This window comes from Aptenodytes forsteri, unplaced genomic scaffold (assembly GCF_000699145.1).
Source record: "Aptenodytes forsteri isolate BGI_AS27 unplaced genomic scaffold, ASM69914v1 Scaffold358, whole genome shotgun sequence".
Lineage (NCBI taxonomy): Eukaryota > Metazoa > Chordata > Aves > Sphenisciformes > Spheniscidae > Aptenodytes > Aptenodytes forsteri.
In genome coordinates, this window is record NW_008795679.1 from 1 (window position 1) to 13,909 (window position 13,909).

A 13,909-nucleotide genomic window follows, 5' to 3' on the forward strand; every position below is an offset into this window, starting at 1 on the left:
TCCCTGCCGAAACCAGGACAGTGTGTTATGTGAATGCAACTGCATGCTAATGTATTTGGGAAAGGAATCTTTCCTTTGCATCGGAGTCCTTAGGGATGGCTCTGAAAACATCTGTTGTTTCTTTCTCTTCTGGGAAAATTTACAGTAACTTGTAACATGGTCATGTAGTCTCTAAACCAAAATCTAATTCTCCTTGTTGGGGTCATGGTCTGGTAAAAAAGTTTTTTGTAAAATGTTCGGAAGAACAGCTCTCTGCCTGTCTACCTGAAAACTACTTATGGATGTTACTGCCACAAGAAAATGAATTTTAATGGACTATAAAAGGATTTTGTAAACAACTCTGACTGAGCTCATTACAAGAGAGTGAGAGAAACTAGTTTTGTGTTTTTAAAATTACTTTGGTGTAATAAGAAGAAAAAGTGAAACTAAATAATATCATAGAATTATGAAATGCTATGCTTTACATATAACATTTGTTACAGTAAATGTTCTCACTTTAAAAACCAATCAATTCAAATTTGAAAGATTTCTGTATAGAAATTCTGCATTGATAAAGCAAATTACATCTAAAGTACACTAAAACAATGAATGTTTGAAAAACTTCTACTTCTTCTAAAAATAAGTCTACAAACTATATCTTTAAAACTGGATAGGATATTAAAAAATATCTAATTAAATTGCTTGTGCTTTTTACAGAATTCCAAAAGATATTGCCTATCTTTTTTTTTTTTTTCCTTCCAGTTAGGTGCCTGAACAATACTTTATTTATAAAAATATTTCAGAAAAAAAATGCCAAAATAATTGTACTTTATGAAAAAGAAAATTTTACACATACTGGCAAAGTCTCTTTATAAGACTAAGTGTTAGGAAGTGAAGAAAGAAATGGCCAAAAAAACCCAACCCAAAACAAAACCCTAAAAAGGTAATTTCAGACCTGACAGATTCAGTTGTGGTATATAAGGAATCAAAGTAGAAGGTAAGATTTGTCCTCAGAATTTATCAGTTAAAGCTACAAGTTTGTGAAATATTTAACCAAGGGCATAACTTCAGACATATTGACATTAATGCATCCTAAGTAAATGAGGATGCGAAATCAGGTTGTCAGTGCAGAGCACAAATAGAAATATGATGGATAGGAGATAAATACACATGGTATACAACTGAAAGAGGAAACATGAAATTTGGATTACAAGTCTTATTGAATAAGTGATTTATAGTAGAGGAAGTATTTAGATCTGAAAGAAAAATTTTCTGTGACAGACTTCCAACATCTCAAACTATAGATGATACATTAAACATTGAAAAGTGTAAGTTTTCAGAAAACTGTGCCAAAGAAGAAAGATGCCTATCGAAGTCCAAGTCAGGTCAAGGCCATTATTCATTGATATGGAGTGGCCACGTAGTCATTGCCCAAAACTTCAAAAGTATAAGAATATCAAAGATGTTTTGAGATCTCCATTCTTTTGAGTCTCAGAGAGTCTGTGCTTTGAGGATGGGGATCTTGGGGAAGCTGTGCTAGTTTTATTTTTTCCCCTCCAATTTTCATAAACAAGCCAGTCAGTGTTGGAAAAAGATGCTGGTGTACAGTATGTATTACATGTACAGTAATCACAACCATATTTTAATTTCCCATTTTATGCAAGTAAAGTGATATGTAGGGAAAATGTCCTCTTGGTTACATATTCTTTCATTCATGGCTGAACACTTTCAGACAACATCCTTTGGAAAAGGTATAACTATCTTTTTCTGTGTTTGTGTAATATTTACTGATATGGATTTTTTGATCTTGATTTCATCATTTGAAAAACAGGTCTAGAGATGTGTAAAATGATTTTTCAATTAACTGATTTCTTCTTTTCAGCAGTTGACCCCAATTTTTCTACTTAAGAAAAATTTCATTTAATCTGTAACAGGATAGAAAAGGAAAAGAATGAAGGGAGGAAGAAAGACAAAGAAAGAAAGAAGACAAAACTGTTGAAGACACATTACTTCTACTGTTTAATGAAATTTTGAACTGTATCTTTTATCATATAATGACACTGACCTTTTTCGTAGATACCGACTATAGAAATAGAACAATACTGACTTGTCCCAAGAGTGGTTGCACTTTATTCAAAATAAATAATTGTGGACAAAAGTGGAAGGGATACTCATGTCTGGTGGTTTTAAAGTAAACTGTCCTTTTACCAAGTTTAATTAAGCATACGGATTCCAGTCCTTAGTCTGTATTTAAACTAAATAGGACATAGTTTACAGTAGAAGCCAAAACACTTTTTACTGTAGTGGCAAGGGAGTTTTCTCAAGGAAAGAAAGAGGCAGATTTACTCCATGACAAAAGTGGAAGGGATACTCATGTCTGGTGGTTTTAAAGTAAACTGTCCTTTTACCAAGTTTAATTAAGCATACGGATTCCAGTCCTTAGTCTGTATTTAAACTAAATAGGACATAGTTTACAGTAGAAGCCAAAACACTTTTTACTGTAGTGGCAAGGGAGTTTTCTCAAGGAAAGAAAGAGGCAGATTTACTCCATAAGCTGAGAGCAAACTAAGTCTTGTTTCTAGGATACTGGGTGAATATTTTAATTATTAACATTTTCAGAAAAAAGGAAAACTGCTGTGTTCTTGTACTATTTTTTCAACCAAAACTGTTCAGTGAAGCTTAGTCAAATTGAAGGATTTTTTAAGAGAAAGGGGTTTGAATGACAAGAATAATATCTTTAATAAAGTGAATATCCCTGTAAAATTTTTACCTCAAGCTATTTCTTATCTCTGCCTTGCTCACTTCTGGGGTCTGTAGTTTCAGAGTTTCTACAGTAAACAAAGAGAGCATTTTCCTAACTCTTTATCACAAGCTCCTAAATCAGGAAAGTCTAGAGGGTATTATAAAGCTTCAGAAGAATTAAATAGATAAATTGATTTCTGGCTATGATAACTGGTGGAAAATTTGAATTTGATTTGCTTTGTGGGAATAATGGTACATGTCCATGCTTTGAAGCTCTGCAGAGTTGAGTAACCTACGCGATTTCTGGGCCTGATCTGAAGCCAATAGAAATATTGCCTCGCCATGCCATGGGAGCCGCTGCAGTGTTCCTGACCATGGAAGGGTGACTGATCCACAGCATAGCTAACCTGAGCAGGCACAGGCTGTGCCATGCTGTGCCATGCTGTGCCATGCTGTGCTGCACATACAGCGTGGCCTTCAGGCCTGTGTTGTGCTGCACAGGTCCCTTGGACGTAGGTTAAACTCAGCCAGCTCCTTGTAACAGAGGAGACTGCAGGCAGCTCCGCTCGGCTGCAGCTGGCAATTACACCTCCTTACACCACCTTTATCTGAAAGTGAGAAGATTGCTTCTGTTTTAGACTGTAGAAATGTTGCTTCCTTGTAAGAAGCTTGAAAGACTGAAAGGGGAGAATCTCTGCTATGGACGCGGTCTGCACTTGATTTGGAGTGGACTCTTGCATCGATGTCTTTCCCTGATAGAAACGTTTTCTTCAATTTGGATATTGATCTACAAACATGAATGATTTACACAGCTCTGTTCAGAACTGTAGTACCAGAGGAACATTGGAATTTTGACACAGCCAGACTTTACTATGCTTAGGAGAATATCTTTCAAGAAAAAGCACCATCAGTTTGGATTTTTGCCTGTCTAATAACTTTACTTGTTTATTTAGACCTAAAACCAATAAATAATGCAAATAACATTAAAAAGATTGAAATTATGTAATATAATATTAATATCTAGACAATTCATTGTTTATTATTAACAATCAATATATTATTAACATATTGTAACATATAGCAATACGTTGCATGTTATTTTATTGAATAAATATATAATATAGTCAAATATATGACAATTCATTGTTTATTATTAACAATCAATATATTATTAACATATTGTAACATATAGCAATACGTTGCATGTTATTTTATTGAATAAATATATAATATAGTCAAATATATTATATAAAAATTTTAAAGAAAGAGCAAATGATAGAAAAATGTGGTAGAGAAGAAAGATAATGGATACTGTCAAGGCTATGATATTTCTATTACCTCATACATTTCACAAAAGGATGATCTGTTTATGAAGACTTTTTAGGGTTGAGAGAAATTTGACAAAAAAAGTATTTCTATACCTACATGGGCCACAAAGAATATTTATTATTGTTCTTTATTTTCTCTCCTTTTAGAAATCCAGTAATCCTCTAGAATTTTATGTGACTTCATGCTAAACTGGTAACATACTAATGGAAAAAACTGCTTTTGACTTCCACAAGTTTTGCAAAAACCTCAAGTAAGTGCATATTTCTCTCAAGTGCATACAAAAATGGATAAAAGGTCAAATGTGCAAATTACTTAAGAAAAGGAAACTCCTTAAGTAAGGGAAGTGTTATTAGTAAGTGGGAAGGATAAGAACATACACACTTCTGGTCACAGTTTAAAGTTTCTTTTCAAGTGGCATTGCCAAGATTAAAGCTTTATAATTAAATTCCTATTTGACAAAGACGTCAATTAGTTTACTTAGTGGTTTTATGATTTAATTGATGACTAAGACAACAGCTTATTTAAAGCTTGAGCAGTTTTTACAGTAAGGTATAGTTTAGATTACTAACTTTTCATCCCACTGGGACCACCCTGTTGTGAAAGGGCAATTCACTGTAAGACTTCTTTATGTTCAAACCTGCTCTCCCATCATATCGTCTGTTTTATAACTCAGTCATGTAGTTACCACAAAACATTTTTAAAAGTAGCTGGTTTCTTCTCTTTTTTTTCCACCCTCTTTCTTCAATTTTGATCTCCCTGTAGTTGTGGTAAAGCTGTCACCACTGAACACTGCTTGAAGCAAAATTTACCAACACATATTGGTGTCAGAAGAGAGCAATAACTTCCTGCCTCTGTAATTACTCCTTGAAGAGCGCTGCTTCAATACAATGTACAGAAACGCAGACAAATAAGAACTTAACAAGCAGCCAACTTAAGACACATTATTCTTTTTCAGGCAGTCATGTGGTATGGTTGCTCTCTTTTCATCGGTAAGAGATGTACCAAGGTGATGCTTATATGAACAAAGCAAGTTTTAGAAAGATTTTTTATTTCATACAAAACTGTAGCTACATATTTAGTTTCCAATATTTGTAAGACAGGTTTCACTCTCCATCTTCTGATGAGTCAGCAAAAGGTTTGTAGATGAGGGTCACAGATACCAAGGCTACTTCAAGGCTATGGCCCATCTCGCTCAGCATCATCTGCAGCAGTGACACTTCAAGAAGAGTATAAGATTCTCCCTCCTCATACTGCCACTTTGTAGCTATTACTGAAGTTCTCTAATCTAATGTCCAGCTTTAGGAACAGCAGCTTTAGGAAGTACCCTGGGTAATCCGATGAATTATGGCTGCGTGTCTCCACTATTCTGAGGCTGATGTCTCTGCTTTTCATCAAGCAAAATCCGGGAGGTAACTCAAATGGAAAGAAATAGATTTCTTTTCCTTCAGTTAATGGCCATCACGACTAGTTCACCACTCTGGCTCACTTCAGGGCAGCATGAATAGTAGGAAGGAATGAGAAGATACTTATTTAGAGATTGTATGTATTTTGGTTTTTATAAGATTTGTTTTGGAATATGTCATGACCTGAAGCTCTCTTGCAGGTATACTGAAGATTGGTTAGATATTTCCTGAAATACACATCAACTTCAAAAAGTTTCATGCCTCCCATATTTCACCTGGAAAGAGTGAGTTCTCAGATTCCCTGCTGCCAATTGCAAAAATGTTCCATTTGTTTTCAAAGAATCAGGATTTTTCATGAAAGGCCATTTTAAAATTCTTTTTCCTATATACAAATTATCTGCAATAGACTCTGAATTTTACTAATTGTTATTTACACCTTTGTAAACTTCTTATGAACATTACTTGAGATTATTTGTATTTTTTTTGTCTATCTTCCCTATTCATCTACTTTAAAAAAGGAATGAGGAAAAGAAAGAAATAAGAGGACTCAAAAACTGGAAAATGTTTCAGGGGTCATAAAACATTTTCCTATTGCTTAGTTCAGTCTCTCTGTGATTTCCTCTGTAAAATTCAAAAACATCCCTAACTACTCACTCTAACCTAGGCAGATTACCATGTTGAATATATGTATGGAAGGAATCCAACAGAAAGTCTATTTTTTGTAGGTACCATATATTTGCCAAGATAAATTGTCTTACATTTTGAACTGAAAGCTGTGTGGGAATGGACATGTCAGTGATTATGATATTTTCACATTTTCACTCCAAAATTTCATAGTGAAATTTTAAGAAGCTGAACAGAACTATGAATTAAAGACCAAATGCTTAGTTATTTAATTTTTTTCTTAATTTCTTTAAATTAAAGTCCATTCTATTTAACTGAGTCCCTCAGCTAAACCTTGCAGGCTTTCAAAGATTATTGGAGTGCTTTGGCATATAGAGCAAAAATCTACAAAGCAAAACCACCCATATAAAAGAAGATCTCTGTTCTGTGCCTTTTGAAACATTCTTTGATTACTGAGAGTTGGTGGCATGAAAGAGATACCAGGATTTTTTTTGTTGGAAACAACAGCATATAATATCTTCAACAGCAAGCATTTTGTTTCTCACTAAGCCTATTCCCATTCTCATGTGACAGGTAAAGAAATTTCTGCCTTACACATTTTTAATTTTCATATAAATACTTCTGAAGATAAAAGCTATATTGTCTACCTACAATACAAAAAATGCACAACACACTGGTACTAATAACTACACCAGACACCAGAAATGTAAGCTGATCGCTGATAAACAGAAGACTTCATGAAATACACTTACCTGAATTGTTACAGCATTGCAGAAATGTGAAATAAAGTGGATTTTCTTTCTAAATGGCTCCTCTTGTTTTTAGATATATTTTCTGAGTTGGTCATAATCCCTAACAACTGAGCATTAGAGATCTTTGTGAGTAGGGAGTTTTGTTCTTTCATACAGATGATTTTTCTCAGGGTAGGGTCTTTTGTTTACTTAGAAAAGCTCACTTCTCTAACTGCAGTAAAGCAGTAATCCTACAACAATCCTACAGCTCCAGCATTTTGCTCTGTATGTGAATTTATGCAAGATGTGAGAAAATTCTTCTCTCTTCACACAAATCCAGAACAAAAAGGGATGATGTAAGTTTGCTTTAGATAAAGCCCACAGGTAAAAGAGAACAGAAATAGGTTCTGATTTCTCAAATGCATATTCCTCACGTAGTTGCTGTAGATGGGCAATTGCTGTAGATAAAGAGCCAAAGCTGAACCTTAGTCCAAATCTGGCCAAAGGTACAATTTTAAAACTATGTTTTGTGTCTATTTTGTGTTCAGTTGCTGAAAAAAAGTTATCCAAACAAGGGCAAAAGATATGGAGAAATAAGTCGCAATGTGAAGACTGAGATAAACCAGTCACTTTTAACTTTACTTGACTTGAGAATTGGGAATTTTAGTTTAGGCATTCCAGTGTAAATATTTAGGTGTTTAAGATGAACTACATGTTTAAGATCTCATTATCATCAACTGAGACATACTCAATTCAGTCAGTAGTGCTGAGGGTGGTGCCAATTTAAATATGTGCCTGATTTTGGTCAATTTAATAGTTTAAAAAAAAAAAAGATTAAGGAGAAATAAAGTATGGTTGTATGAAATGCAAAAAGTAACTCCCCTCAGTTACATATCAAAAGATCATTTCTCAATGGGAAATAAACCATATGTGCAGACAAATATAGCTTTGGACTTTGTGATTGAGAAAATTCTCATTTTATCAACTTTCATAGTATTTCATGGAACTATATTATATGGAAACAATATTTATTTATTTTAGAATCATCTCATATATTTACTCAGATATTGAATTATTGTGTGCTCCAAGTTCTAGTTAAAACAGTAATAAAATTTCAAGTTGTATAATTCTGTTTCTGGAAAATTAATATCAGACTTTGAAGAAAAACTGCGATTATTTTTCCTGTAGAACTGAGTCCAAGGATTAACATTAAAGAATAAAAGACAAGCCTGTATTCAGGCTACAAGCAAACAAGGACAAATGACTTCCTTATGTATATTAATTCAGGTGGTATTTTCTATAAGCACAAATTCTTCTCTAAAAAAAAAAAGAGGCAAAAGTGATCATTTCACTGCTGGTCAGTAAGGGTTTCATGTACCCTAATTATTTAATAAACATTAGTCACTCACAGGACGTTACTTCCATCAAAAAGCTGGGATATTTTTCTGTACTGTATGTGCTTTGTAGACTTACTATCCAGACATAATTAGATCTTTGAAATCATCAAGCCATTTTCATACAATCTTGGAGGCTATTTCTCTCAATTTACTCTCTCTTTAAAAGCAGAAGTGCTCAGTTACATTCATTTAATATGTATTCTTAATGTATCCCATGGAATTCCTCTATTTTGTGCATATTAAACCAACTGGTATTGCATATTAGCAGCATACAGAACAAAGCTTCTATTTGCTACCGCAAGAGGAAAAGAAAGGCATCTCAAAAATAAATAAAAAAAAAATTATTTGTTACAGAAGGTGTATCTTATTGAATTCAGAGATGGTCTAAGTCTAGGACATTAAAATTAATTATCTTCTGTAGGGACTGCAAACTCGCAGTGGACACATTTCAGTGTTTGTGGTGGTGTGATCTGCTTACATATCAACTGCTTATTCAAACTCATCATACATTCCAAAATTATCCAGCTATAGTACGTATTCCCTAAAAAAAGATAACTGATCCTAAAGTAACTAGAAACTACTTTTGAAAGGCCAGCTGTCCTCTGTTTTATCAGAACATCATAACAATAACATATTTTGTTTTCTGACAGTTTCCAGTTCTTTCAATTCATTGTATGGCAGGGATTGCTGTAAGATTAATTTGCCTATTTTTACATTTCTAGCTATGGAAGAGAAAGTACAGAGAAAGGTCAAAAACTAAAAGAAGGGGCAAGACTTTGAGGTAACAAAAAAATGTTATTATAACTATGACTTTTGAAGGGCTGTTACTATTTTCTCCAGCCATGCTTTGTTACAAATCCGTGCTTTGCAGTGGGGTGGACCTCATTCTTGTATGGTGTAGCACTCCTGAGCATGCAGGTTTGTGAGAGGATGTTTAATGTCGCTGTGGCTTCTGCTCTCCTCAAGCCACAGTGATGCCTTCACTACTGCTCTTAGGTTCACATATGGAACAGAAATCTCCAGAGTCCCTTTGTATCCTCCATCAGTGAGGAAAAAACACAAAGTTTTTTGTGAGCCTACACTAGGGTAAATGTATAATTAAACTCTTGTAATGAAGTCAGATATCATGGTTAGCTCTGATGTATTGTCCAATAATATCCAAGACACTGCTTTGTTATCCACCCATGCTAACAGTATAAATAGAAACTCCAAATCATTCTACAGTAAGTCACTGTCAGGGCCCTGAGAGCACCCATAGGCTCAGCTCCTTGGACTGACCTCAGCACCCCATGTACTTTTTGGTCCAGGAGGCCTATCAACGCTCAGGGCTGGGCTTGCCTGAGTTACGTCGCAGGTGTAACTGGTTCCAGTCCTGTCATCTGCTGATCCCAAATTTCCATTTGGCTTTCCTGAACTGACCTGGGACCTTTCTCTGAGGTTACCTTGCCTTTGTGTGATGACACTGGCCTGTCGATGGGACCTGTTGACTCGACTGCCTTGCTCTGCTCCCCTGTGCCCTGGTCAAGGGGATTACTGCCCAGCTGTGCTGCGGGCACCCTTGGCTCCCAGCTCACCTTCCCTGTGGAGTAGCCTCACTCTTGCAGCTCCTGACAGTCCCGAGGTAAATGTGTCCATGTCTTGATGATATCTACCAGTACATGTTCATAATAACAAAAATAACATTGAAATATACAGAAAAATATAGCTATTATATGTGCAGAAATAGGGAAAGGAGCGGGTAAGTGAATTGGGAATATCTCTCCTTGCTTCACTTACTGAAGGCACCAGCTGCAGTGCCTTCACACTTCCATACCAACAACACATTTTGAAACTTTCAGTTTAAGAATGCAAATAGTCCTAGCTGTAATGGCAGGGTTTGTGTCCGACTTCTGAACAAGAAATGGTACAGAGACTATTAACGGCCTTCAGACATGGTAGGCTGTTGTAAATTTGTAAGGTGACAATGATGTTTTTACTATTGCTCTTGCCTGGATTCATACCACTGTCTTAGAGATTTTTCCTTTTTTTTTTTTTTTTAAAGAGATTGTATACCACTACTATGTCCCAGAGCCAACCATTTTGCCACTTGGGACTTCCTTCAGTTTTACTAATATAACTTATTTGACAGGTTTTCATGTGTCACCCAGCTTTCTGCCAAATGTGGTGTTTGGTGTATCCTGCTTGTCACTCACTTCATTTTTTGCAGAGTTTAAGTTATTTGCAAGGAACAGTGCTGGAAAAGGAAACAGCTGAGGCATTGTACAGTCAGCCAGGAAGAGTGGATAGCAGAGTTACTTATCTGTCTTCTCATTCCCCATACTTGATTTTGTGATATACAGTGCAGAAGTGAAGTAAGAATTAAATTACAGCTGCAGAAACACCAGCACAAAGTTCCTTTACAATATGAAATAATTACTATATTCTCATAGAATACCCCATCTGACATAACATCAGGTAAATTATGTGATGGTAACAGTAGAAGAAAGGACTCTATTTAAAATAAGGTTACCATTTTAAGATTGGTAGAAGAGTGAAAACCCAACATCTCTGCCTTCAGATTTTGTATCCAGACCACATGGTTCCACCTTTCCCTCTTCATTTTGTTTTTGGGGTTTTTTGTTTGTTTGGGTTTTTTTTTTGGTTTTGTTTTGTGGGGGGGGGGGTGGCTGGGGCTTTCTGATGTGGAGGCTTCTGTTCCTCTTTGGCTTTTAGCTGTAGTCTTGTTGGAGCCTTAAATCCTTACCTATACACAGAGCTCCCTAGCTGACCCACACAGAAACAAGAGTTAATTCAATTCAACTAGGCGATATCCCTGTATTAACTTTCAGCTACTTTTGTTGATCTTTTCCTCCTTGTTTATCTCTGTGGTTTTTTGCCTCCCAATGCCATTCTACAATGCTGCCTCTGTTAGAGCTCACAGGAAAGTAAGACAGACCTGCTGGATGCATTGATGCCAAGGAAATGGTTTCCTTAGCAACAAAAACAAGGCGAAAGCTGCCGGAATTTTTTTGCTAATCAATGTAACTTCTATTCCCAGCTGTAGACAAAGAAAAGGTAAAGAAATGGATCCATGAACGATCCTGTTACCACATCTTTTCATAAATCCTGAAAAGCTATACATCAGTGTTACTTGGACAAATGTCATATTTTAAATGTATTTTAAATAAGAATACTCATGACTGAAAATAGCTTTTAAATTAATTTTCACCACTTTGCTACTGAAAAACTAACAAGCAAAAACTCATAATAAGTACACATACGCAGCATTCCATTCACATTCTGTCCAAATTGCCATGAGAAAGAAGAGGCCCACAGATAAGGACTATTTTATGATCTACCACTAGGAACTAATGCAGTTTCTAGTATCAAGCTGTTTTATAATTTTTAGCTCTAATTATGATGAATGTTGTTTGTCTAAGGACAAAAAAAAAGGGCAAGTTATTTGCCCATTTGGCAGGTTTTGGAAGTGGCTGGGGGGGGGGGCTCTAATTATGATGAATGTTGTTTGTCTAAGGACAAAAAAAAAGGGCAAGTTATTTGCCCATTTGGCAGGTTTTGGAAGTGGCTGTTTTCTTAGAACTTCTGGGGGAGGTATCCCCATCCCATTCCTTTCACAAAGACAACTTATGACAGTTATGAGCTTTGAATGTTTTTCCAAAAGGAGGAAAGTTAAAGCTAATGAAAATTATTTTTTCAGAGAAACCATGAGAGCTATGCACAAAACTAATCATAATTTTTCTTTCTAAAATGCTTACTTACCATATGTGCTTTATAACAGGAAAATGATCCCTAAAAATGACATCTTGTAAATTCACTTACACAAGATGCCATTAGATTGTAGCTGCTTACTCTGCTGCCAAAGCTGAATTTGAGAGCTGTTGAAGAACAATGCTCATTTTCTTCTTCACTCAAGCTCTGTCAACATAATATTTCATCAACTCATTGCCGGGGTGTACCACAGGGAAAGCAGCCTGTTTTCAAGGCAGCAGGTGGAACATTCTTTATCATACATTTTGCTGATTGCATGATAGATGTGAAATGCAAAGATCGTTTCTACATTTCCTATAAAGAATTTAATCCTCTGATAAAAAGGCTGGTCTGATATGGATACTCTGAAGTACTGTGTTTTATGTGCTGTGATGTGGAATGTAGAGCTGACGTGTGTGGATTTGAAGGAAAAGTTACCAAAATACTCTTGAAAAGGGAAAAAGAAAGGTACCATTCAGATCTATTGGTATTCACACCCCTCAAAAAAAGGAAATCTGGGAACTGAACACTTAAAAAATGAAGGTATTGAGGTCTAGTTTTTCTGCCTATTTAAAATTCTGCACAAATTTAAATAAATTCAACAATTTTGACATTATTGAGTTGAAAATTGAGTAGATTCAGAATGTATCCTTGGAAATATGATCCTTAGGTCCTGTTTACTGCACCTGGTTGAGATACAAGATTTTGTTAAGAGTTGCAATGGATATATTTTAGTTAGAAACTAAGTCCTGTATTTTTGGAGAGTATACAATGACAATATACATTAAAAAAAATTACCATTTCAGTAGGCTTGCAGAATTCCCTCTTTGCTACAGAATTTTGTTTCTTCCCTAATTTGGATTACAATTCTGCTGCTCAGGTCCTACTTAACAAAATCTGTTTTGGAATGCTTTTTTCATCCTCTGCATAATCTAGCGTGGAAATAAAGAATTTTATACAAAGAAGTTAGGCGAAGTGCGTAACAGAATGTTTATCAGTATTTGCCATTGCAAGTAGTTATGAAATCAATGCACGTTCCTCACGTGCTTAGAATAGGATTTAACTGGAATGTCTCAGGACATTTCTGAAGATATTAGCATTCTAGTTCAGATCAGTGTCTTTCTAAAGTGAATCTCCTGGGTATAGCTGCCTGCTGTACCTTGGGCTCACATCCTGAAGTATTCTCAGTGTGATCACTGGGTTCCTTCCATATTAAATTAAAGAAGATATCCTTCAGCACCACATCTAATGTGCTCCAATTATTAATAAGCTTATAATCTACTAGTCTAGGGCTAGACTAGAGCTAATCTGAAATAAATACCCCCAAAATACACTACAGTTCCACTCCTACTGTGCTGCATTGCTTGCTAATGTACTCACAACTTCAGTATAATGTCATATGAGAGGGTAAATGTCGAATTTGCAATGGTAAAATCCATACATCTCATCAAGGGCAAAGTATAAAATCACCTCATTTTATTGACACCATCAGACTGTACAGGAGACACTGAGGGAAAATTGAATCAAGCCACACAAACATTGTCCAGGACACTGTAATGACTGTTAATTGCAGTCTTCAGTTTTGTATGTAAGCTGATTTCAGTCATCAGTATGGAGAACCTGATCTCAGACTCTAAAACCTAGCAAAACAGTTTTAAATATGTGCATTAACCTGCCTTTTCTCATCACTCTTATGTTTGTATCTGGATTTAATAGGAGGACATTATGCCATTATTGTGTTGTTATACTAACACCTAGAAGCCCTGAAAGCTTCCATAGGGATGAGACCTACTAAGTAGGTGTAAAATATGACCAGAAGAGCTAAAAAAAAAAAAAAAGAGGATAGTCTCAAGCAAACATTGTAGTAAGAGGACAACAGCTATCAATGAATCAGTGAATCAATGCCTAGCCACATTAAAAGGATGTGTTAGGGAATGAGTCTAGATCTGGAGAAAGT